Source organism: Hyla sarda, unplaced genomic scaffold (assembly GCF_029499605.1).
Source record: "Hyla sarda isolate aHylSar1 unplaced genomic scaffold, aHylSar1.hap1 scaffold_2801, whole genome shotgun sequence".
In the NCBI taxonomy this organism is placed as follows: Eukaryota; Metazoa; Chordata; class Amphibia; order Anura; family Hylidae; genus Hyla; species Hyla sarda.
The window spans coordinates 1-22,619 of NW_026609505.1; the positions used below are offsets into that span (position 1 = coordinate 1).

The 22,619-nt window shown below is 45.9% G+C and overlaps 10 non-coding genes across 10 annotated transcripts; all 10 read left to right on the forward strand.

Annotated features, from left to right (window-relative positions):
* Positions 1-1,281: 1,281 nt before the first annotated feature.
* LOC130326097 (U2 spliceosomal RNA) lies at positions 1,282-1,474 on the forward strand. The gene has a single exon (XR_008870772.1). It is a non-coding gene; the product is annotated as a U2 spliceosomal RNA (small nuclear RNA).
* A 2,098-nt stretch (positions 1,475-3,572) lies between these two features.
* On the forward strand, positions 3,573-3,763 carry LOC130326089 (U2 spliceosomal RNA). Its single transcript, XR_008870764.1, has one exon. It is a non-coding gene; the product is annotated as a U2 spliceosomal RNA (small nuclear RNA).
* A 2,103-nt stretch (positions 3,764-5,866) lies between these two features.
* LOC130326098 (U2 spliceosomal RNA) lies at positions 5,867-6,057 on the forward strand. The gene has a single exon (XR_008870773.1). It is a non-coding gene; the product is annotated as a U2 spliceosomal RNA (small nuclear RNA).
* A 2,103-nt stretch (positions 6,058-8,160) lies between these two features.
* Positions 8,161-8,352, forward strand: LOC130326096 (U2 spliceosomal RNA). The gene has a single exon (XR_008870771.1). It is a non-coding gene; the product is annotated as a U2 spliceosomal RNA (small nuclear RNA).
* A 2,104-nt stretch (positions 8,353-10,456) lies between these two features.
* On the forward strand, positions 10,457-10,647 carry LOC130326100 (U2 spliceosomal RNA). Its single transcript, XR_008870774.1, has one exon. It is a non-coding gene; the product is annotated as a U2 spliceosomal RNA (small nuclear RNA).
* Positions 10,648-12,745: 2,098 nt separating this feature from the next.
* Positions 12,746-12,936, forward strand: LOC130326101 (U2 spliceosomal RNA). Its single transcript, XR_008870775.1, has one exon. It is a non-coding gene; the product is annotated as a U2 spliceosomal RNA (small nuclear RNA).
* A 2,099-nt stretch (positions 12,937-15,035) lies between these two features.
* On the forward strand, positions 15,036-15,226 carry LOC130326102 (U2 spliceosomal RNA). Its single transcript, XR_008870776.1, has one exon. It is a non-coding gene; the product is annotated as a U2 spliceosomal RNA (small nuclear RNA).
* A 2,099-nt stretch (positions 15,227-17,325) lies between these two features.
* LOC130326090 (U2 spliceosomal RNA) lies at positions 17,326-17,516 on the forward strand. The gene has a single exon (XR_008870765.1). It is a non-coding gene; the product is annotated as a U2 spliceosomal RNA (small nuclear RNA).
* A 2,089-nt stretch (positions 17,517-19,605) lies between these two features.
* LOC130326091 (U2 spliceosomal RNA) lies at positions 19,606-19,796 on the forward strand. Its single transcript, XR_008870766.1, has one exon. It is a non-coding gene; the product is annotated as a U2 spliceosomal RNA (small nuclear RNA).
* Positions 19,797-21,899: 2,103 nt separating this feature from the next.
* On the forward strand, positions 21,900-22,090 carry LOC130326092 (U2 spliceosomal RNA). The gene has a single exon (XR_008870767.1). It is a non-coding gene; the product is annotated as a U2 spliceosomal RNA (small nuclear RNA).
* Positions 22,091-22,619: the final 529 nt, after the last annotated feature.

Here is a 22,619-nt window from a genome sequence, read left to right on the forward strand (position 1 = left end):
TGCTTTTTATGTATTCAGCACCTATGTATAATGTTGTAAAAATGCTCTAGAAGCTAAAGTCGCAGAAATGTCACACATATTTGGCCTGCAACTTTCTGTGCGACAAATTCAGACAGGAAAAATCAGTATAAATCCTTAGAAAATTATCCCCCAGTGTCTCCATCTGCTGGCGGTATTGAATAAGCATTGCTGCACTGATGGGGTATGCATTAGACGAAAAAAAAGAAGAAAAAGAAGAATAATACGCCAGAAAAGAGGCGAAAAGGAGAAAAACGTAAAAAAACGTGAAAAAAAAGTAAGAGGAAGAGAAGGGAAAAAAAGGTGGAAATGGGTTTAAAAGTGATTTCGGCGGAGAAATATATATATATATATATATATATATATATATATATATATATATATATATATATGCGCACACACACATATAGATATAAACGTATTCTCCGTTGAGATATTGCAGCCGCTGCTGTGTCCAGGCCCAGGAGCCTTAGCACTGTGCTGTGATGTCACTCAATACCACTGACATCACTAGGTGTAAACAACATCTCTCCTTTGCTGTGTATGTGACTATGGAGCTGTTTGGTGATGTCGTCTATTACGGCCTTCATAGAAGCAACAGGAGATTGTTGCATCCATCTTGAACCCTCAGAACTACAGTGCTATGATGTCACTCACTTCCACAGGCCTTGCAGAGTGTAAACAACAACAACCCAGCTTTGTTGTGTATGTAACCAAAGGGATTTGTGATGTCACCTAGAACCTTCACAGCAGCGACAGCTTTATGAGGAGCATCAGCACTGCTCTGCCTGAGCAGAACCATCACCGCCATAGGTTGTCAAATAACCGGATTTAACCCACACAGGTAAGTCCAATGGGGTGCAGGCATGTCCTCTATGCTTACAGCTTCCCGTGGGTGTTGGTTTGATACCGTTTGGGGACAGCCAAGGAGGCATCTGCAGGCAACAAAGGTAGGTGTGTGCTTGTGTGTGTGTTTCCTATGCAGATCCTAAGCCCAGTGTCACATGCAAGTAGGAGGAGTAAGAAGGGTTCCTGGCAAATCCGGGTTATGGATTGCATTTAAAAAGGCCCCGTGGGAGTGCAATGGGCCCCTGTCTTGCTGCTTAGCAATAATGGTATGGGTTTAGGTTCTGCTGTGTGTACTGGTGGTTGACTGCCCCCCAGCCCAGAGTGTGCATGGAAAATTGTCTGGCAGCCTCCCTGACAGCAAGCAGTGATAGTGCCCATGAAGGGGACCTTGTTGGGCCCGCCCCTTTCACGGTTATCGCTTCTCGGCCTTTTGGCTAAGATCAAGTGTAGTATCTGTTCTTATCAGTTTAATATCTGTGATACGTCCCCTATCTGGGGACCATATATTAAATGGATTTTTGAGAACGGGGGCCGATTTCGAAGCTTGCTTCCGTCGCCCTATGCATTGACCCGATATGGCAGTATCTTCGGGTACAGTGCACCACCCCCTTACAGGGTTAAAAAGAAAGATTCCTACTTTCATTGCTACCTGCTTGCTGGCTAGCCAGCTAGCCAGCCCTGTGGGCCTTGCTGCTGCTGCAGCCAAAAACAAAAGGTGGTGCTGCTGCTGCTTCTGCTGCTTCTGCTTCTGCTTGTGTCTGGCCCCTGTTGGAGCGTCCAGGCACAGGACTTCTGCTGCTGCTGACTAAATGGCCTCCTTAATTGGATCATTTGAGTAGCCAGCACACCTGTGCAGGTAGGGCATGACATGATAGGCAGCTGCCTTGATAGCGGGTGGGTGCTGAATGTTCCTAATTGACAAAATAAGATTAATGCTTATGAAGAAATATAAAATCTCATCCCTTCCCCAATATCGCGCCACACCCCTACCCCTTAATTCCCTGGTTGAACGTGATGGACATATGTCTTTTTTCGACCGTACTAACTATGTAACTATGTAACATAACATGGGGGGGGGGGGGGGTCTCCTGGCTGTTCACACAGGTGTGTCATTGCTGTACATTGACCATGCATTGCTTCTGTGGTATTGCAAAGGCAAAGACAAATGCTTCCAGCCATCCATTGCACTAATGGATTGGTCATCAGCTGGCTGTCTATGTCCCGCATCAATATAGACCAAAGTACAGAGGGTTAGGCTATGCTATTGTGCACCTACCTGATGCATCAGAAGGTGCGAGGCCCTTGCTAAATTCTGTGCACAGACTTTGAGATCTATGCTTTAGACTGTATCTAAACCTGCTCCAACATGGACTGACATTCTGGCCTACTTTCAGCCGATGCGACTTGTCTGTCGCTGAACAGTCGCTTTTTATGTATTCAGCACCTATGTATAATGTTGTAAAAATGCTCTAGAAGCTAAAGTCGCAGAAATGTCACACATATTTGGCCTGCAACTTTCTGTGCGACAAATTCAGACAGGAAAAATCAGTATAAATCCTTAGAAAATTATCCCCCAGTGTCTCCATCTGCTGGCGGTATTGAATAAGCATTGCTGCACTGATGGGGTATGCATTAGACGAAAAAAAAGAAGAAAAAGAAGAATAATACGCCCAGAAAAGAGGCGAAAAGGAGAAAAACGTAAAAAAACGTGAAAAAAAAGTAAGAGGAAGAGAAGGGAAAAAAAGGTGGAAATGGGTTTAAAAGTGATTTCGGCGGAGAAATATATATATATATATATATATATATATATATATATATATATATATATATATATGCGCACACACACATATAGATATAAACGTATTCTCCGTTGAGATATTGCAGCCGCTGCTGTGTCCAGGCCCAGGAGCCTTAGCACTGTGCTGTGATGTCACTCAATACCACTGACATCACTAGGTGTAAACAACATCTCTCCTTTGCTGTGTATGTGACTATGGAGCTGTTTGGTGATGTCGTCTATTACGGCCTTCATAGAAGCAACAGGAGATTGTTGCATCCATCTTGAACCCTCAGAACTACAGTGCTATGATGTCACTCACTTCCACAGGCCTTGCAGAGTGTAAACAACAACAACCCAGCTTTGTTGTGTATGTAACCAAAGGGATTTGTGATGTCACCTAGAACCTTCACAGCAGCGACAGCTTTATGAGGAGCATCAGCACTGCTCTGCTGAGCAGAACCATCACCGCCATAGGTTGTCAAATAACCCGGATTTAACCCACACAGGTAAGTCCAATGGGGTGCAGGCATGTCCTCTATGCTTACAGCTTCCCGTGGGTGTTGGTTTGATACCGTTTGGGGACAGCCAAGGAGGCATCTGCAGGCAACAAAGGTAGGTGTGTGCTTGTGTGTGTGTTTCCTATGCAGATCCTAAGCCCAGTGTCACATGCAAGTAGGAGGAGTAAGAAGGGTTCCTGGCAAATCCGGGTTATGGATTGCATTTAAAAAGGCCCCGTGGGAGTGCAATGGGCCCCTGTCTTGCTGCTTAGCAATAATGGTATGGGTTTAGGTTCTGCTGTGTGTACTGGTGGTTGACTGCCCCCCAGCCCAGAGTGTGCATGGAAAATTGTCTGGCAGCCTCCCTGACAGCAAGCAGTGATAGTGCCCATGAAGGGGACCTTGTTGGGCCCGCCCCTTTCACGGTTATCGCTTCTCGGCCTTTTGGCTAAGATCAAGTGTAGTATCTGTTCTTATCAGTTTAATATCTGATACGTCCCCTATCTGGGGACCATATATTAAATGGATTTTTGAGAACGGGGGCCGATTTCGAAGCTTGCTTCCGTCGCCCTATGCATTGACCCGATATGGCAGTATCTTCGGGTACAGTGCACCACCCCCTTACAGGGTTAAAAAGAAAGATTCCTACTTTCATTGCTACCTGCTTGCTGGCTAGCCAGCTAGCCAGCCCTGTGGGCCTTGCTGCTGCTGCAGCCAAAAAACAAAAGGTGGTGCTGCTGCTGCTTCTGCTGCTTCTGCTTCTGCTTGTGTCTGGCCCCTGTTGGAGCGTCCAGGCACAGGACTTCTGCTGCTGCTGACTAAATGGCCTCCTTAATTGGATCATTTGAGTAGCCAGCACACCTGTGCAGGTAGGGCATGACATGATAGGCAGCTGCCTTGATAGCGGGTGGGTGCTGAATGTTCCTAATTGACAAAATAAGATTAATGCTTATGAAGAAATATAAAATCTCATCCCTTCCCCAATATCGCGCCACACCCCTACCCCTTAATTCCCCTGGTTGAACGTGATGGACATATGTCTTTTTTCGACCGTACTAACTATGTAACTATGTAACATAACATGGGGGGGGGGGGGGGTCTCCTGGCTGTTCACACAGGTGTGTCATTGCTGTACATTGACCATGCATTGCTTCTGTGGTATTGCAAAGGCAAAGACAAATGCTTCCAGCCATCCATTGCACTAATGGATTGGTCATCAGCTGGCTGTCTATGTCCCGCATCAATATAGACCAAAGTACAGAGGGTTAGGCTATGCTATTGTGCACCTACCTGATGCATCAGAAGGTGCGAGGCCCTTGCTAAATTCTGTGCACAGACTTTGAGATCTATGCTTTAGACTGTATCTAAACCTGCTCCAACATGGACTGACATTCTGGCCTACTTTCAGCCGATGCGACTTGTCTGTCGCTGAACAGTCGCTTTTTATGTATTCAGCACCTATGTATAATGTTGTAAAAATGCTCTAGAAGCTAAAGTCGCAGAAATGTCACACATATTTGGCCTGCAACTTTCTGTGCGACAAATTCAGACAGGAAAAATCAGTATAAATCCTTAGAAAATTATCCCCCAGTGTCTCCATCTGCTGGCGGTATTGAATAAGCATTGCTGCACTGATGGGGTATGCATTAGACGAAAAAAAAGAAGAAAAAGAAGAATAATACGCCCAGAAAAGAGGCGAAAAGGAGAAAAACGTAAAAAAACGTGAAAAAAAAGTAAGAGGAAGAGAAGGGAAAAAAAGGTGGAAATGGGTTTAAAAGTGATTTCGGCGGAGAAATATATATATATATATATATATATATATATATATATATATATATATATATATATATATGCGCACACACACATATAGATATAAACGTATTCTCCGTTGAGATATTGCAGCCGCTGCTGTGTCCAGGCCCAGGAGCCTTAGCACTGTGCTGTGATGTCACTCAATACCACTGACATCACTAGGTGTAAACAACATCTCTCCTTTGCTGTGTATGTGACTATGGAGCTGTTTGGTGATGTCGTCTATTACGGCCTTCATAGAAGCAACAGGAGATTGTTGCATCCATCTTGAACCCTCAGAACTACAGTGCTATGATGTCACTCACTTCCACAGGCCTTGCAGAGTGTAAACAACAACAACCCAGCTTTGTTGTGTATGTAACCAAAGGGATTTGTGATGTCACCTAGAACCTTCACAGCAGCGACAGCTTTATGAGGAGCATCAGCACTGCTCTGCCTGAGCAGAACCATCACCGCCATAGGTTGTCAAATAACCCGGATTTAACCCACACAGGTAAGTCCAATGGGGTGCAGGCATGTCCTCTATGCTTACAGCTTCCCGTGGGTGTTGGTTTGATACCGTTTGGGGACAGCCAAGGAGGCATCTGCAGGCAACAAAGGTAGGTGTGTGCTTGTGTGTGTGTTTCCTATGCAGATCCTAAGCCAGTGTCACATGCAAGTAGGAGGAGTAAGAAGGGTTCCTGGCAAATCCGGGTTATGGATTGCATTTAAAAAGGCCCCGTGGGAGTGCAATGGGCCCCTGTCTTGCTGCTTAGCAATAATGGTATGGGTTTAGGTTCTGCTGTGTGTACTGGTGGTTGACTGCCCCCAGCCCAGAGTGTGCATGGAAAATTGTCTGGCAGCCTCCCTGACAGCAAGCAGTGATAGTGCCCATGAAGGGGACCTTGTTGGGCCCGCCCCTTTCACGGTTATCGCTTCTCGGCCTTTTGGCTAAGATCAAGTGTAGTATCTGTTCTTATCAGTTTAATATCTGATACGTCCCCTATCTGGGGACCATATATTAAATGGATTTTTGAGAACGGGGGCCGATTTCGAAGCTTGCTTCCGTCGCCCTATGCATTGACCCGATATGGCAGTATCTTCGGGTACAGTGCACCACCCCCTTACAGGGTTAAAAAGAAAGATTCCCTACTTTCATTGCTACCTGCTTGCTGGCTAGCCAGCTAGCCAGCCCTGTGGGCCTTGCTGCTGCTGCAGCCAAAAAACAAAAGGTGGTGCTGCTGCTGCTTCTGCTGCTTCTGCTTCTGCTTGTGTCTGGCCCCTGTTGGAGCGTCCAGGCACAGGACTTCTGCTGCTGCTGACTAAATGGCCTCCTTAATTGGATCATTTGAGTAGCCAGCACACCTGTGCAGGTAGGGCATGACATGATAGGCAGCTGCCTTGATAGCGGGTGGGTGCTGAATGTTCCTAATTGACAAAATAAGATTAATGCTTATGAAGAAATATAAAATCTCATCCCTTCCCCAATATCGCGCCACACCCCTACCCCTTAATTCCCTGGTTGAACGTGATGGACATATGTCTTTTTTCGACCGTACTAACTATGTAACTATGTAACATAACATGGGGGGGGGGGGGGGTCTCCTGGCTGTTCACACAGGTGTGTCATTGCTGTACATTGACCATGCATTGCTTCTGTGGTATTGCAAAGGCAAAGACAAATGCTTCCAGCCATCCATTGCACTAATGGATTGGTCATCAGCTGGCTGTCTATGTCCCGCATCAATATAGACCAAAGTACAGAGGGTTAGGCTATGCTATTGTGCACCTACCTGATGCATCAGAAGGTGCGAGGCCTTGCTAAATTCTGTGCACAGACTTTGAGATCTATGCTTTAGACTGTATCTAAACCTGCTCCAACATGGACTGACATTCTGGCCTACTTTCAGCCGATGCGACTTGTCTGTCGCTGAACAGTCGCTTTTTATGTATTCAGCACCTATGTATAATGTTGTAAAAATGCTCTAGAAGCTAAAGTCGCAGAAATGTCACACATATTTGGCCTGCAACTTTCTGTGCGACAAATTCAGACAGGAAAAATCAGTATAAATCCTTAGAAAATTATCCCCCAGTGTCTCCATCTGCTGGCGGTATTGAATAAGCATTGCTGCACTGATGGGGTATGCATTAGACGAAAAAAAAGAAGAAAAAGAAGAATAATACGCCCAGAAAAGAGGCGAAAAGGAGAAAAACGTAAAAAAACGTGAAAAAAAAGTAAGAGGAAGAGAAGGGAAAAAAAGGTGGAAATGGGTTTAAAAGTGATTTCGGCGGAGAAATATATATATATATATATATATATATATATATATATATATATATATATATATATATGCGCACACACACATATAGATATAAACGTATTCTCCGTTGAGATATTGCAGCCGCTGCTGTGTCCAGGCCCAGGAGCCTTAGCACTGTGCTGTGATGTCACTCAATACCACTGACATCACTAGGTGTAAACAACATCTCTCCTTTGCTGTGTATGTGACTATGGAGCTGTTTGGTGATGTCGTCTATTACGGCCTTCATAGAAGCAACAGGAGATTGTTGCATCCATCTTGAACCCTCAGAACTACAGTGCTATGATGTCACTCACTTCCACAGGCCTTGCAGAGTGTAAACAACAACAACCCAGCTTTGTTGTGTATGTAACCAAAGGGATTTGTGATGTCACCTAGAACCTTCACAGCAGCGACAGCTTTATGAGGAGCATCAGCACTGCTCTGCCTGAGCAGAACCATCACCGCCATAGGTTGTCAAATAACCCGGATTTAACCCACACAGGTAAGTCCAATGGGGTGCAGGCATGTCCTCTATGCTTACAGCTTCCCGTGGGTGTTGGTTTGATACCGTTTGGGGACAGCCAAGGAGGCATCTGCAGGCAACAAAGGTAGGTGTGTGCTTGTGTGTGTGTTTCCTATGCAGATCCTAAGCCCAGTGTCACATGCAAGTAGGAGGAGTAAGAAGGGTTCCTGGCAAATCCGGGTTATGGATTGCATTTAAAAAGGCCCCGTGGGAGTGCAATGGGCCCCTGTCTTGCTGCTTAGCAATAATGGTATGGGTTTAGGTTCTGCTGTGTGTACTGGTGGTTGACTGCCCCCCAGCCCAGAGTGTGCATGGAAAATTGTCTGGCAGCCTCCCTGACAGCAAGCAGTGATAGTGCCCATGAAGGGGGACCTTGTTGGGCCCGCCCCTTTCACGGTTATCGCTTCTCGGCCTTTTGGCTAAGATCAAAGTGTAGTATCTGTTCTTATCAGTTTAATATCTGATACGTCCCCTATCTGGGGACCATATATTAAATGGATTTTTGAGAACGGGGGCCGATTTCGAAGCTTGCTTCCGTCGCCCTATGCATTGACCCGATATGGCAGTATCTTCGGGTACAGTGCACCACCCCCTTACAGGGTTAAAAAGAAAGATTCCTACTTTCATTGCTACCTGCTTGCTGGCTAGCCAGCTAGCCAGCCCTGTGGGCCTTGCTGCTGCTGCAGCCAAAAAACAAAAGGTGGTGCTGCTGCTGCTTCTGCTGCTTCTGCTTCTGCTTGTGTCTGGCCCCTGTTGGAGCGTCCAGGCACAGGACTTCTGCTGCTGCTGACTAAATGGCCTCCTTAATTGGATCATTTGAGTAGCCAGCACACCTGTGCAGGTAGGGCATGACATGATAGGCAGCTGCCTTGATAGCGGGTGGGTGCTGAATGTTCCTAATTGACAAAATAAGATTAATGCTTATGAAGAAATATAAAATCTCATCCCTTCCCCAATATCGCGCCACACCCCTACCCCTTAATTCCCTGGTTGAACGTGATGGACATATGTCTTTTTTCGACCGTACTAACTATGTAACTATGTAACATAACATGGGGGGGGGGGGGGGTCTCCTGGCTGTTCACACAGGTGTGTCATTGCTGTACATTGACCATGCATTGCTTCTGTGGTATTGCAAAGGCAAAGACAAATGCTTCCAGCCATCCATTGCACTAATGGATTGGTCATCAGCTGGCTGTCTATGTCCCGCATCAATATAGACCAAAGTACAGAGGGTTAGGCTATGCTATTGTGCACCTACCTGATGCATCAGAAGGTGCGAGGCCCTTGCTAAATTCTGTGCACAGACTTTGAGATCTATGCTTTAGACTGTATCTAAACCTGCTCCAACATGGACTGACATTCTGGCCTACTTTCAGCCGATGCGACTTGTCTGTCGCTGAACAGTCGCTTTTTATGTATTCAGCACCTATGTATAATGTTGTAAAAATGCTCTAGAAGCTAAAGTCGCAGAAATGTCACACATATTTGGCCTGCAACTTTCTGTGCGACAAATTCAGACAGGAAAAATCAGTATAAATCCTTAGAAAATTATCCCCCAGTGTCTCCATCTGCTGGCGGTATTGAATAAGCATTGCTGCACTGATGGGGTATGCATTAGACGAAAAAAAAGAAGAAAAAGAAGAATAATACGCCCAGAAAAGAGGCGAAAAGGAGAAAAACGTAAAAAAACGTGAAAAAAAAGTAAGAGGAAGAGAAGGGAAAAAAAGGTGGAAATGGGTTTAAAAGTGATTTCGGCGGAGAAATATATATATATATATATATATATATATATATATATATATATATATATATATATATATGCGCACACACACATATAGATATAAACGTATTCTCCGTTGAGATATTGCAGCCGCTGCTGTGTCCAGGCCCAGGAGCCTTAGCACTGTGCTGTGATGTCACTCAATACCACTGACATCACTAGGTGTAAACAACATCTCTCCTTTGCTGTGTATGTGACTATGGAGCTGTTTGGTGATGTCGTCTATTACGGCCTTCATAGAAGCAACAGGAGATTGTTGCATCCATCTTGAACCCTCAGAACTACAGTGCTATGATGTCACTCACTTCCACAGGCCTTGCAGAGTGTAAACAACAACAACCCAGCTTTGTTGTGTATGTAACCAAAGGGATTTGTGATGTCACCTAGAACCTTCACAGCAGCGACAGCTTTATGAGGAGCATCAGCACTGCTCTGCCTGAGCAGAACCATCACCGCCATAGGTTGTCAAATAACCCGGATTTAACCCACACAGGTAAGTCCAATGGGGTGCAGGCATGTCCTCTATGCTTACAGCTTCCCGTGGGTGTTGGTTTGATACCGTTTGGGGACAGCCAAGGAGGCATCTGCAGGCAACAAAGGTAGGTGTGTGCTTGTGTGTGTGTTTCCTATGCAGATCCTAAGCCCAGTGTCACATGCAAGTAGGAGGAGTAAGAAGGGTTCCTGGCAAATCCGGGTTATGGATTGCATTTAAAAAGGCCCCGTGGGAGTGCAATGGGCCCCTGTCTTGCTGCTTAGCAATAATGGTATGGGTTTAGGTTCTGCTGTGTGTACTGGTGGTTGACTGCCCCCCAGCCCAGAGTGTGCATGGAAAATTGTCTGGCAGCCTCCCTGACAGCAAGCAGTGATAGTGCCCATGAAGGGGACCTTGTTGGGCCCGCCCCTTTCACGGTTATCGCTTCTCGGCCTTTTGGCTAAGATCAAGTGTAGTATCTGTTCTTATCAGTTTAATATCTGATACGTCCCCTATCTGGGGACCATATATTAAATGGATTTTTGAGAACGGGGGCCGATTTCGAAGCTTGCTTCCGTCGCCCTATGCATTGACCCGATATGGCAGTATCTTCGGGTACAGTGCACCACCCCCTTACAGGGTTAAAAAGAAAGATTCCTACTTTCATTGCTACCTGCTTGCTGGCTAGCCAGCTAGCCAGCCCTGTGGGCCTTGCTGCTGCTGCAGCCAAAAAACAAAAGGTGGTGCTGCTGCTGCTTCTGCTGCTTCTGCTTCTGCTTGTGTCTGGCCCCTGTTGGAGCGTCCAGGCACAGGACTTCTGCTGCTGCTGACTAAATGGCCTCCTTAATTGGATCATTTGAGTAGCCAGCACACCTGTGCAGGTAGGGCATGACATGATAGGCAGCTGCCTTGATAGCGGGTGGGTGCTGAATGTTCCTAATTGACAAAATAAGATTAATGCTTATGAAGAAATATAAAATCTCATCCCTTCCCCAATATCGCGCCACACCCCTACCCCTTAATTCCCTGGTTGAACGTGATGGACATATGTCTTTTTTCGACCGTACTAACTATGTAACTATGTAACATAACATGGGGGGGGGGGGGGGTCTCCTGGCTGTTCACACAGGTGTGTCATTGCTGTACATTGACCATGCATTGCTTCTGTGGTATTGCAAAGGCAAAGACAAATGCTTCCAGCCATCCATTGCACTAATGGATTGGTCATCAGCTGGCTGTCTATGTCCCGCATCAATATAGACCAAAGTACAGAGGGTTAGGCTATGCTATTGTGCACCTACCTGATGCATCAGAAGGTGCGAGGCCCTTGCTAAATTCTGTGCACAGACTTTGAGATCTATGCTTTAGACTGTATCTAAACCTGCTCCAACATGGACTGACATTCTGGCCTACTTTCAGCCGATGCGACTTGTCTGTCGCTGAACAGTCGCTTTTTATGTATTCAGCACCTATGTATAATGTTGTAAAAATGCTCTAGAAGCTAAAGTCGCAGAAATGTCACACATATTTGGCCTGCAACTTTCTGTGCGACAAATTCAGACAGGAAAAATCAGTATAAATCCTTAGAAAATTATCCCCCAGTGTCTCCATCTGCTGGCGGTATTGAATAAGCATTGCTGCACTGATGGGGTATGCATTAGACGAAAAAAAAGAAGAAAAAGAAGAATAATACGCCCAGAAAAGAGGCGAAAAGGAGAAAAACGTAAAAAAACGTGAAAAAAAAGTAAGAGGAAGAGAAGGGAAAAAAAGGTGGAAATGGGTTTAAAAGTGATTTCGGCGGAGAAATATATATATATATATATATATATATATATATATATATATATATATATATATGCGCACACACACATATAGATATAAACGTATTCTCCGTTGAGATATTGCAGCCGCTGCTGTGTCCAGGCCCAGGAGCCTTAGCACTGTGCTGTGATGTCACTCAATACCACTGACATCACTAGGTGTAAACAACATCTCTCCTTTGCTGTGTATGTGACTATGGAGCTGTTTGGTGATGTCGTCTATTACGGCCTTCATAGAAGCAACAGGAGATTGTTGCATCCATCTTGAACCCTCAGAACTACAGTGCTATGATGTCACTCACTTCCACAGGCCTTGCAGAGTGTAAACAACAACAACCCAGCTTTGTTGTGTATGTAACCAAAGGGATTTGTGATGTCACCTAGAACCTTCACAGCAGCGACAGCTTTATGAGGAGCATCAGCACTGCTCTGCCTGAGCAGAACCATCACCGCCATAGGTTGTCAAATAACCCGGATTTAACCCACACAGGTAAGTCCAATGGGGTGCAGGCATGTCCTCTATGCTTACAGCTTCCCGTGGGTGTTGGTTTGATACCGTTTGGGGACAGCCAAGGAGGCATCTGCAGGCAACAAAGGTAGGTGTGTGCTTGTGTGTGTGTTTCCTATGCAGATCCTAAGCCCAGTGTCACATGCAAGTAGGAGGAGTAAGAAGGGTTCCTGGCAAATCCGGGTTATGGATTGCATTTAAAAAGGCCCCGTGGGAGTGCAATGGGCCCCTGTCTTGCTGCTTAGCAATAATGGTATGGGTTTAGGTTCTGCTGTGTGTACTGGTGGTTGACTGCCCCCCAGCCCAGAGTGTGCATGGAAAATTGTCTGGCAGCCTCCCTGACAGCAAGCAGTGATAGTGCCCATGAAGGGGACCTTGTTGGGCCCGCCCCTTTCACGGTTATCGCTTCTCGGCCTTTTGGCTAAGATCAAGTGTAGTATCTGTTCTTATCAGTTTAATATCTGATACGTCCCCTATCTGGGGACCATATATTAAATGGATTTTTGAGAACGGGGGCCGATTTCGAAGCTTGCTTCCGTCGCCCTATGCATTGACCCGATATGGCAGTATCTTCGGGTACAGTGCACCACCCCCTTACAGGGTTAAAAAGAAAGATTCCTACTTTCATTGCTACCTGCTTGCTGGCTAGCCAGCTAGCCAGCCCTGTGGGCCTTGCTGCTGCTGCAGCCAAAAAACAAAAGGTGGTGCTGCTGCTGCTTCTGCTGCTTCTGCTTCTGCTTGTGTCTGGCCCCTGTTGGAGCGTCCAGGCACAGGACTTCTGCTGCTGCTGACTAAATGGCCTCCTTAATTGGATCATTTGAGTAGCCAGCACACCTGTGCAGGTAGGGCATGACATGATAGGCAGCTGCCTTGATAGCGGGTGGGTGCTGAATGTTCCTAATTGACAAAATAAGATTAATGCTTATGAAGAAATATAAAATCTCATCCCTTCCCCAATATCGCGCCACACCCCTACCCCTTAATTCCCTGGTTGAACGTGATGGACATATGTCTTTTTTCGACCGTACTAACTATGTAACTATGTAACATAACATGGGGGGGGGGGGGGTCTCCTGGCTGTTCACACAGGTGTGTCATTGCTGTACATTGACCATGCATTGCTTCTGTGGTATTGCAAAGGCAAAGACAAATGCTTCCAGCCATCCATTGCACTAATGGATTGGTCATCAGCTGGCTGTCTATGTCCCGCATCAATATAGACCAAAGTACAGAGGGTTAGGCTATGCTATTGTGCACCTACCTGATGCATCAGAAGGTGCGAGGCCCTTGCTAAATTCTGTGCACAGACTTTGAGATCTATGCTTTAGACTGTATCTAAACCTGCTCCAACATGGACTGACATTCTGGCCTACTTTCAGCCGATGCGACTTGTCTGTCGCTGAACAGTCGCTTTTTATGTATTCAGCACCTATGTATAATGTTGTAAAAATGCTCTAGAAGCTAAAGTCGCAGAAATGTCACACATATTTGGCCTGCAACTTTCTGTGCGACAAATTCAGACAGGAAAAATCAGTATAAATCCTTAGAAAATTATCCCCCAGTGTCTCCATCTGCTGGCGGTATTGAATAAGCATTGCTGCACTGATGGGGTATGCATTAGACGAAAAAAAAGAAGAAAAAGAAGAATAATACGCCCAGAAAAGAGGCGAAAAGGAGAAAAACGTAAAAAAACGTGAAAAAAAAGTAAGAGGAAGAGAAGGGAAAAAAAGGTGGAAATGGGTTTAAAAGTGATTTCGGCGGAGAAATATATATATATATATATATATATATATATATATATATATATATATATATATATGCGCACACACACATATAGATATAAACGTATTCTCCGTTGAGATATTGCAGCCGCTGCTGTGTCCAGGCCCAGGAGCCTTAGCACTGTGCTGTGATGTCACTCAATACCACTGACATCACTAGGTGTAAACAACATCTCTCCTTTGCTGTGTATGTGACTATGGAGCTGTTTGGTGATGTCGTCTATTACGGCCTTCATAGAAGCAACAGGAGATTGTTGCATCCATCTTGAACCCTCAGAACTACAGTGCTATGATGTCACTCACTTCCACAGGCCTTGCAGAGTGTAAACAACAACAACCCAGCTTTGTTGTGTATGTAACCAAAGGGATTTGTGATGTCACCTAGAACCTTCACAGCAGCGACAGCTTTATGAGGAGCATCAGCACTGCTCTGCCTGAGCAGAACCATCACCGCCATAGGTTGTCAAATAACCCGGATTTAACCCACACAGGTAAGTCCAATGGGGTGCAGGCATGTCCTCTATGCTTACAGCTTCCCGTGGGTGTTGGTTTGATACCGTTTGGGGACAGCCAAGGAGGCATCTGCAGGCAACAAAGGTAGGTGTGTGCTTGTGTGTGTGTTTCCTATGCAGATCCTAAGCCCAGTGTCACATGCAAGTAGGAGGAGTAAGAAGGGTTCCTGGCAAATCCGGGTTATGGATTGCATTTAAAAAGGCCCCGTGGGAGTGCAATGGGCCCCTGTCTTGCTGCTTAGCAATAATGGTATGGGTTTAGGTTCTGCTGTGTGTACTGGTGGTTGACTGCCCCCCAGCCCAGAGTGTGCATGGAAAATTGTCTGGCAGCCTCCCTGACAGCAAGCAGTGATAGTGCCCATGAAGGGGACCTTGTTGGGCCCGCCCCTTTCACGGTTATCGCTTCTCGGCCTTTTGGCTAAGATCAAGTGTAGTATCTGTTCTTATCAGTTTAATATCTGATACGTCCCCTATCTGGGGACCATATATTAAATGGATTTTTGAGAACGGGGGCCGATTTCGAAGCTTGCTTCCGTCGCCCTATGCATTGACCCGATATGGCAGTATCTTCGGGTACAGTGCACCACCCCCTTACAGGGTTAAAAAGAAAGATTCCTACTTTCATTGCTACCTGCTTGCTGGCTAGCCAGCTAGCCAGCCCTGTGGGCCTTGCTGCTGCTGCAGCCAAAAAACAAAAGGTGGTGCTGCTGCTGCTTCTGCTGCTTCTGCTTCTGCTTGTGTCTGGCCCCTGTTGGAGCGTCCAGGCACAGGACTTCTGCTGCTGCTGACTAAATGGCCTCCTTAATTGGATCATTTGAGTAGCCAGCACACCTGTGCAGGTAGGGCATGACATGATAGGCAGCTGCCTTGATAGCGGGTGGGTGCTGAATGTTCCTAATTGACAAAATAAGATTAATGCTTATGAAGAAATATAAAATCTCATCCCTTCCCCAATATCGCGCCACACCCCTACCCCTTAATTCCCTGGTTGAACGTGATGGACATATGTCTTTTTTCGACCGTACTAACTATGTAACTATGTAACATAACATGGGGGGGGGGGGGGTCTCCTGGCTGTTCACACAGGTGTGTCATTGCTGTACATTGACCATGCATTGCTTCTGTGGTATTGCAAAGGCAAAGACAAATGCTTCCAGCCATCCATTGCACTAATGGATTGGTCATCAGCTGGCTGTCTATGTCCCGCATCAATATAGACCAAAGTACAGAGGGTTAGGCTATGCTATTGTGCACCTACCTGATGCATCAGAAGGTGCGAGGCCCTTGCTAAATTCTGTGCACAGACTTTGAGATCTATGCTTTAGACTGTATCTAAACCTGCTCCAACATGGACTGACATTCTGGCCTACTTTCAGCCGATGCGACTTGTCTGTCGCTGAACAGTCGCTTTTTATGTATTCAGCACCTATGTATAATGTTGTAAAAATGCTCTAGAAGCTAAAGTCGCAGAAATGTCACACATATTTGGCCTGCAACTTTCTGTGCGACAAATTCAGACAGGAAAAATCAGTATAAATCCTTAGAAAATTATCCCCCAGTGTCTCCATCTGCTGGCGGTATTGAATAAGCATTGCTGCACTGATGGGGTATGCATTAGACGAAAAAAAAGAAGAAAAAGAAGAATAATACGCCCAGAAAAGAGGCGAAAAGGAGAAAAACGTAAAAAAACGTGAAAAAAAAGTAAGAGGAAGAGAAGGGAAAAAAAGGTGGAAATGGGTTTAAAAGTGATTTCGGCGGAGAAATATATATATATATATATATATATATATATATATATATATATATATATATATATGCGCACACACACATATAGATATAAACGTATTCTCCGTTGAGATATTGCAGCCGCTGCTGTGTCCAGGCCCAGGAGCCTTAGCACTGTGCTGTGATGTCACTCAATACCACTGACATCACTAGGTGTAAACAACATCTCTCCTTTGCTGTGTATGTGACTATGGAGCTGTTTGGTGATGTCGTCTATTACGGCCTTCATAGAAGCAACAGGAGATTGTTGCATCCATCTTGAACCCTCAGAACTACAGTGCTATGATGTCACTCACTTCCACAGGCCTTGCAGAGTGTAAACAACAACAACCCAGCTTTGTTGTGTATGTAACCAAAGGGATTTGTGATGTCACCTAGAACCTTCACAGCAGCGACAGCTTTATGAGGAGCATCAGCACTGCTCTGCCTGAGCAGAACCATCACCGCCATAGGTTGTCAAATAACCCGGATTTAACCCACACAGGTAAGTCCAATGGGGTGCAGGCATGTCCTCTATGCTTACAGCTTCCCGTGGGTGTTGGTTTGATACCGTTTGGGGACAGCCAAGGAGGCATCTGCAGGCAACAAAGGTAGGTGTGTGCTTGTGTGTGTGTTTCCTATGCAGATCCTAAGCCCAGTGTCACATGCAAGTAGGAGGAGTAAGAAGGGTTCCTGGCAAATCCGGGTTATGGATTGCATTTAAAAAGGCCCCGTGGGAGTGCAATGGGCCCCTGTCTTGCTGCTTAGCAATAATGGTATGGGTTTAGGTTCTGCTGTGTGTACTGGTGGTTGACTGCCCCCCAGCCCAGAGTGTGCATGGAAAATTGTCTGGCAGCCTCCCTGACAGCAAGCAGTGATAGTGCCCATGAAGGGGACCTTGTTGGGCCCGCCCCTTTCACGGTTATCGCTTCTCGGCCTTTTGGCTAAGATCAAGTGTAGTATCTGTTCTTATCAGTTTAATATCTGATACGTCCCCTATCTGGGGACCATATATTAAATGGATTTTTGAGAACGGGGGCCGATTTCGAAGCTTGCTTCCGTCGCCCTATGCATTGACCCGATATGGCAGTATCTTCGGGTACAGTGCACCACCCCCTTACAGGGTTAAAAAGAAAGATTCCTACTTTCATTGCTACCTGCTTGCTGGCTAGCCAGCTAGCCAGCCCTGTGGGCCTTGCTGCTGCTGCAGCCAAAAAACAAAAGGTGGTGCTGCTGCTGCTTCTGCTGCTTCTGCTTCTGCTTGTGTCTGGCCCCTGTTGGAGCGTCCAGGCACAGGACTTCTGCTGCTGCTGACTAAATGGCCTCCTTAATTGGATCATTTGAGTAGCCAGCACACCTGTGCAGGTAGGGCATGACATGATAGGCAGCTGCCTTGATAGCGGGTGGGTGCTGAATGTTCCTAATTGACAAAATAAGATTAATGCTTATGAAGAAATATAAAATCTCATCCCTTCCCCAATATCGCGCCACACCCCTACCCCTTAATTCCCTGGTTGAACGTGATGGACATATGTCTTTTTTCGACCGTACTAACTATGTAACTATGTAACATAACATGGGGGGGGGGGGGGTCTCCTGGCTGTTCACACAGGTGTGTCATTGCTGTACATTGACCATGCATTGCTTCTGTGGTATTGCAAAGGCAAAGACAAATGCTTCCAGCCATCCATTGCACTAATGGATTGGTCATCAGCTGGCTGTCTATGTCCCGCATCAATATAGACCAAAGTACAGAGGGTTAGGCTATGCTATTGTGCACCTACCTGATGCATCAGAAGGTGCGAGGCCCTTGCTAAATTCTGTGCACAGACTTTGAGATCTATGCTTTAGACTGTATCTAAACCTGCTCCAACATGGACTGACATTCTGGCCTACTTTCAGCCGATGCGACTTGTCTGTCGCTGAACAGTCGCTTTTTATGTATTCAGCACCTATGTATAATGTTGTAAAAATGCTCTAGAAGCTAAAGTCGCAGAAATGTCACACATATTTGGCCTGCAACTTTCTGTGCGACAAATTCAGACAGGAAAAATCAGTATAAATCCTTAGAAAATTATCCCCCAGTGTCTCCATCTGCTGGCGGTATTGAATAAGCATTGCTGCACTGATGGGGTATGCATTAGACGAAAAAAAAGAAGAAAAAGAAGAATAATACGCCCAGAAAAGAGGCGAAAAGGAGAAAAACGTAAAAAAACGTGAAAAAAAAGTAAGAGGAAGAGAAGGGAAAAAAAGGTGGAAATGGGTTTAAAAGTGATTTCGGCGGAGAAATATATATATATATATATATATATATATATATATATATATATATACGCACACACACATATAGATATAAACGTATTCTCCGTTGAGATATTGCAGCCGCTGCTGTGTCCAGGCCCAGGAGCCTTAGCACTGTGCTGTGATGTCACTCAATACCACTGACATCACTAGGTGTAAACAACATCTCTCCTTTGCTGTGTATGTGACTATGGAGCTGTTTGGTGATGTCGTCTATTACGGCCTTCATAGAAGCAACAGGAGATTGTTGCATCCATCTTGAACCCTCAGAACTACAGTGCTATGATGTCACTCACTTCCACAGGCCTTGCAGAGTGTAAACAACAACAACCCAGCTTTGTTGTGTATGTAACCAAAGGGATTTGTGATGTCACCTAGAACCTTCACAGCAGCGACAGCTTTATGAGGAGCATCAGCACTGCTCTGCCTGAGCAGAACCATCACCGCCATAGGTTGTCAAATAACCCGGATTTAACCCACACAGGTAAGTCCAATGGGGTGCAGGCATGTCCTCTATGCTTACAGCTTCCCGTGGGTGTTGGTTTGATACCGTTTGGGGACAGCCAAGGAGGCATCTGCAGGCAACAAAGGTAGGTGTGTGCTTGTGTGTGTGTTTCCTATGCAGATCCTAAGCCCAGTGTCACATGCAAGTAGGAGGAGTAAGAAGGGTTCCTGGCAAATCCGGGTTATGGATTGCATTTAAAAAGGCCCCGTGGGAGTGCAATGGGCCCCTGTCTTGCTGCTTAGCAATAATGGTATGGGTTTAGGTTCTGCTGTGTGTACTGGTGGTTGACTGCCCCCCAGCCCAGAGTGTGCATGGAAAATTGTCTGGCAGCCTCCCTGACAGCAAGCAGTGATAGTGCCCATGAAGGGGACCTTGTTGGGCCCGCCCCTTTCACGGTTATCGCTTCTCGGCCTTTTGGCTAAGATCAAGTGTAGTATCTGTTCTTATCAGTTTAATATCTGATACGTCCCCTATCTGGGGACCATATATTAAATGGATTTTTGAGAACGGGGGCCGATTTCGAAGCTTGCTTCCGTCGCCCTATGCATTGACCCGATATGGCAGTATCTTCGGGTACAGTGCACCACCCCCTTACAGGGTTAAAAAGAAAGATTCCTACTTTCATTGCTACCTGCTTGCTGGCTAGCCAGCTAGCCAGCCCTGTGGGCCTTGCTGCTGCTGCAGCCAAAAAACAAAAGGTGGTGCTGCTGCTGCTTCTGCTGCTTCTGCTTCTGCTTGTGTCTGGCCCCTGTTGGAGCGTCCAGGCACAGGACTTCTGCTGCTGCTGACTAAATGGCCTCCTTAATTGGATCATTTGAGTAGCCAGCACACCTGTGCAGGTAGGGCATGACATGATAGGCAGCTGCCTTGATAGCGGGTGGGTGCTGAATGTTCCTAATTGACAAAATAAGATTAATGCTTATGAAGAAATATAAAATCTCATCCCTTCCCCAATATCACGCCACACCCCTACCCCTTAATTCCCTGGTTGAACGTGATGGACATATGTCTTTTTTCGACCGTACTAACTATGTAACTATGTAACATAACATGGGGGGGGGGGGGGTCTCCTGGCTGTTCACACAGGTGTGTCATTGCTGTACATTGACCATGCATTGCTTCTGTGGTATTGCAAAGGCAAAGACAAATGCTTCCAGCCATCCATTGCACTAATGGATTGGTCATCAGCTGGCTGTCTATGTCCCGCATCAATATAGACCAAAGTACAGAGGGTTAGGCTATGCTATTGTGCACCTACCTGATGCATCAGAAGGTGCGAGGCCCTTGCTAAATTCTGTGCACAGACTTTGAGATCTATGCTTTAGACTGTATCTAAACCTGCTCCAACATGGACTGACATTCTGGCCTACTTTCAGCCGATGCGACTTGTCTGTCGCTGAACAGTCGCTTTTTATGTATTCAGCACCTATGTATAATGTTGTAAAAATGCTCTAGAAGCTAAAGTCGCAGAAATGTCACACATATTTGGCCTGCAACTTTCTGTGCGACAAATTCAGACAGGAAAAATCAGTATAAATCCTTAGAAAATTATCCCCCAGTGTCTCCATCTGCTGGCGGTATTGAATAAGCATTGCTGCACTGATGGGGTATGCATTAGACGAAAAAAAAGAAGAAAAAGAAGAATAATACGCCCAGAAAAGAGGCGAAAAGGAGAAAAACGTAAAAAAACGTGAAAAAAAAGTAAGAGGAAGAGAAGGGAAAAAAAGGTGGAAATGGGTTTAAAAGTGATTTCGGCGGAGAAATATATATATATATATATATATATATATATATATATATATATATATATATATATATATGCGCACACACACATATAGATATAAACGTATTCTCCGTTGAGATATTGCAGCCGCTGCTGTGTCCAGGCCCAGGAGCCTTAGCACTGTGCTGTGATGTCACTCAATACCACTGACATCACTAGGTGTAAACAACATCTCTCCTTTGCTGTGTATGTGACTATGGAGCTGTTTGGTGATGTCGTCTATTACGGCCTTCATAGAAGCAACAGGAGATTGTTGCATCCATCTTGAACCCTCAGAACTACAGTGCTATGATGTCACTCACTTCCACAGGCCTTGCAGAGTGTAAACAACAACAACCCAGCTTTGTTGTGTATGTAACCAAAGGGATTTGTGATGTCACCTAGAACCTTCACAGCAGCGACAGCTTTATGAGGAGCATCAGCACTGCTCTGCCTGAGCAGAACCATCACCGCCATAGGTTGTCAAATAACCCGGATTTAACCCACACAGGTAAGTCCAATGGGGTGCAGGCATGTCCTCTATGCTTACAGCTTCCCGTGGGTGTTGGTTTGATACCGTTTGGGGACAGCCAAGGAGGCATCTGCAGGCAACAAAGGTAGGTGTGTGCTTGTGTGTGTGTTTCCTATGCAGATCCTAAGCCCAGTGTCACATGCAAGTAGGAGGAGTAAGAAGGGTTCCTGGCAAATCCGGGTTATGGATTGCATTTAAAAAGGCCCCGTGGGAGTGCAATGGGCCCCTGTCTTGCTGCTTAGCAATAATGGTATGGGTTTAGGTTCTGCTGTGTGTACTGGTGGTTGACTGCCCCCCAGCCCAGAGTGTGCATGGAAAATTGTCTGGCAGCCTCCCTGACAGCAAGCAGTGATAGTGCCCATGAAGGGGACCTTGTTGGGCCCGCCCCTTTCACGGTTATCGCTTCTCGGCCTTTTGGCTAAGATCAAGTGTAGTATCTGTTCTTATCAGTTTAATATCTGATACGTCCCCTATCTGGGGACCATATATTAAATGGATTTTTGAGAACGGGGGCCGATTTCGAAGCTTGCTTCCGTCGCCCTATGCATTGACCCGATATGGCAGTATCTTCGGGTACAGTGCACCACCCCCTTACAGGGTTAAAAAGAAAGATTCCTACTTTCATTGCTACCTGCTTGCTGGCTAGCCAGCTAGCCAGCCCTGTGGGCCTTGCTGCTGCTGCAGCCAAAAAACAAAAGGTGGTGCTGCTGCTGCTTCTGCTGCTTCTGCTTCTGCTTGTGTCTGGCCCCTGTTGGAGCGTCCAGGCACAGGACTTCTGCTGCTGCTGACTAAATGGCCTCCTTAATTGGATCATTTGAGTAGCCAGCACACCTGTGCAGGTAGGGCATGACATGATAGGCAGCTGCCTTGATAGCGGGTGGGTGCTGAATGTTCCTAATTGACAAAATAAGATTAATGCTTATGAAGAAATATAAAATCTCATCCCTTCCCCAATATCGCGCCACACCCCTACCCCTTAATTCCCTGGTTGAACGTGATGGACATATGTCTTTTTTCGACCGTACTAACTATGTAACTATGTAACATAACATGGGGGGGGGGGGGGTCTCCTGGCTGTTCACACAGGTGTGTCATTGCTGTACATTGACCATGCATTG